Raw genomic sequence first — 3,369 nt, forward strand, 5'->3', positions numbered from 1 at the left:
CTTTCCTTCTAACCAGAAACAAGATGTATGTGCCCCACATGACTCGAACTCTAATAAAAGATGCAAAGATTTGAGGTAATTTCTGGTTTCTTCTCTACTTCCAACATCCAGCTGCCACAGCAGATGGAGGGACCGTGATACTCTCCCTCCATCACTCAGATGTTCAGCTGTTGAACCCTTTATCAAGCTGTAAAATATTCACATGACACTTCCCTGTGCTCCTCAAACCCTTGTTTTTGCTGTCATGCCTGGCAGGACTGAGTGAGAAGGAGGGGAGGACCCAGCTGGTTGGGTGCTGTGGGCCTTTGCAAACTCCCAGGGACGGGCAGGGGAAGGGCCCCATCCTGCTTCAGACTGTCCTGAACCATCATTAATTAGCAAGAAAAAGACATCCCTGGTTATTCACAAAGCTGAACACTGGGTGTTCAGGGAATGGCAGGTTGGAAAATTCAGTTTGAAGAGGTAAAGAGATGTATTATCTCCTGAGTTAGGCAGCAGCTGAACAAGGCTTTGGGGCTCTGCTGACCCATGTGATGATGTGGATCTGGCCCCTTCTCCACAGCCCAAACTCATTTTCTTAAGTAAGAGTGGAACATAGGCTTGCAGGGCACAGCATGAATGAAGTGGTTCAAAAGCTGTGTAAACTATAACAGAACATGCTGGTTTGGAGCAAAGGCTGTGTTTTTAGGAGTGGATTAGCTGCTGCTACAGAACCTCCCATCTGAAGGAGGAAGATGGGTCAGCAAGAGACTTTTACTAGATCTACATCAAGATTTTGGGTAATAATTTAAAAAAAAATGAATTGCCTTAGGTTTCTAAATCCTTGTTTGAAAAAATGGCTTAAGATCTTCCTGGACATCAGGTAACTATGTGGTTGAAATTGCTACCTATCTTCTGAAAACTGTCCTTGGTGTTAGTTTAAACTAATCTGGTTTATTTTACCAGGAACCAGTTGGATCAGAAACCACAAGTCAGCCAGCAGATGTTCTGCTCTGATGTTTTTCTTGGTTGATGGACAACAGTCAGGGCTGCAGATGGGATGTCAGCACAGGATCCCTTTCTCCCAGGCTCTGGCAAGGGAAAAGCAAAGGAAAAAATCAAAGGCTTCACCCACAAAGGGTTGTTCTGCCACGAGGGCTGAGGAGAGATTTGCAGGTGTAGAGCCACAGGGTCATATCAGCTCTGAGCTCAAGATCTTTCAAACCTTTTGTAGTGTGTAAACCTGGATGTTTTACACCAGCACTCAGGTGTGTCTGCAGCAGACTCTGTTTGTGAGCCTGTAGTCAAAAAAACTGTCAAAAAATGGTCCATTAAATGCAGAGATAAGAGCTCTGAAATCAAGAGATCTGAGGGTGGCTCCATGGTTTTGTATGTGAATGGTACATGAGAGACATCAGGAGGAATTTCTTCATGGAAAGGGTGGTCAGGCCTTGGCAGGGGCTGCCCAGGGAGGTTTGGAGTCCCCACCCCTGGAGGTGTCCAAGGAAGGCCTGGCCGTGGCACTCAGTGCTCTGGGCTGGGGGACAAGGTGGGGATGGGCACAGGGGGGACTCGGGGACCTTGGAGGTCTTTTCCAACCTAAATGATTCCGGGATTCTGTGACCTCCCTTGTTTAGCAAACTCAGCCTACTTGAGCTGTGTTCCTCACATCTTGTGGATCCTGTTACTAAGGTCAAAAAGTACCAGCAACAGAAAAACAGGTACCTTGGCAATAGATGGCAAAAGTGGATGGTTCTAAACTGACACCTTCAGTGAGTTAATGCAACTTAAAAAGTGTAATTGCAAACACTGCCCAAGAGGGTTTGTCTCTAAGGCATTTACTGGTAAGAGCTACAAAAGAGTTGGATATAATATGAGCCCCAGGGAACACATATTACAGCAATACCTGCCATAATATGTATGGTTCTTCAGCCAGGTGAAGGGAGCAGCTTGAAGGACTGTTGATGTTCTTCCTCCCCAGGTGAACTCCCCAAACTCACACCAGCACAGTAATGTCTACAGAAGAACTTTAAAACATTGAGGGGGGAAAAAAAAAGTCTTCCCAGACATAGGTTTCTTTCATACGGGTGGATGTGTGTTGTGAAACATCTTTTGTTATAGAATATGGTTTGTAAACTTGGAACCTAACCTAGTGAAAATACTGAGATCAAAGGGGAGGCTGACTTTGATTTCAGCAGCCTTTGGAACAGACCATTAGCTGATAATAATCTATCTGTGCATTTGTATTTGGTTAGTGTCAAATCATTACTTCAGTAGTCAGAAAGGCTTTTTTTTTTTTCCCTTGGAGCTTTCTGTTTGTGCTTTCTTGAATATTTTTCACCATATTGGAGTCCGTGAGAAAGGCTGCCTGGGCAGCTCAGCCAGCAAGGGGATGATGTGAGGGCTTTGCCCCATTCCAAGGGTATCTTGTGTAAGGTTTTGAGTTGTTTTTGCTCTGGATGAGTTGCCATCTCAGCAGGTGGATGCTCAAAAGCACTCGGTGTAGTTCCGTTGTGTAGGGATGGGGTGAGGAAGGTCAAGGCAAAGCTGGAGCTGAACTTGTCAGGGGATACAGAGAATAAAAGAAAGGCTTCCATAGGTGTGTCAGCCAGAAAAGGGAGGTCAAAGAAGGTGCACCCCCTGATAAACAAGGCTGGAAAACTGCTAACAACAGACAAGGAGAAGGCTGAGCAATTTTTTGCCTCAGTCTTCACTGGCAATCTCTCTCCCCACACCTCTCAGTGGATGGACAGCAGGGTGGGGACTGGGGGAGCAAAATCCCTCCCACTGTAAGAGAACATCTGGTTAATGACCACCTGAGGGACCTGAAGAGAGAGCTGCCAAGCCACTCTCCAGGATATTTGAAAAGTCTTGGCAGTCAGTTGAAGTCCAGGTGACTGAAAAAGGGAAAACATTGTCCCCATGTTAAAAAAAGGGTGGAAAGGAGGACCCTGGGAACAACCACCCTGCCAGCCTCACCTCTGTGCCTGGGAAGATCATGGAACAGACCCTCCCACAAGCTCTGCTGAGGCACATGGAGGACAGGGAGGTGATTTGGGACAGCCAGCACAGCTTCACCAGGGGAAAAGTCCTGTCTGACCAACCCAGTGGCCTTCTCTGACAGAGTGACTCCATCAGTGGCCAAGGGAAGTGGCCAAATTGGGGACAGATCATATGGAATCACCCTTCTGTGATTCTGTCCTATGATGCTAAGCTGAGACCTCGTTGGTTCCACGCAGCTGACACGTCCCGCAGCTTGTATGTTGGATAGAACACCACTGACCTGCAACCCTTGCAAATATCTCTTCCTCTTTCCTGCACCATTAATCTGTGTTTAGGATTAACTAGAAAAATATTTGAAGGGCCTTCCTGTTATTTCTAGTTGTCAGA

At 46.5% G+C, this 3,369-nt stretch overlaps 1 long non-coding RNA gene across 1 annotated transcript; it reads right to left on the reverse strand.

The window, feature by feature from the left end:
* Positions 1 to 913: 913 nt before the first annotated feature.
* LOC120325042 lies at positions 914 to 3,031 on the reverse strand. Its single transcript, XR_005566831.1, has 2 exons — positions 2,959 to 3,031; positions 914 to 1,070 (listed from the first exon to the last, which is right to left on the reverse strand). It is a non-coding gene; the product is annotated as an uncharacterized LOC120325042 (long non-coding RNA).
* Between the last annotated feature and the right edge of the window lie 338 nt (positions 3,032 to 3,369).

Source organism: Pipra filicauda, unplaced genomic scaffold, assembly GCF_003945595.2.
Source record: "Pipra filicauda isolate LSUMZ 115617 unplaced genomic scaffold, ASM394559v2 scaffold80_size11013439_pilon, whole genome shotgun sequence".
NCBI classification, from domain to species: domain Eukaryota; kingdom Metazoa; phylum Chordata; class Aves; order Passeriformes; family Pipridae; genus Pipra; species Pipra filicauda.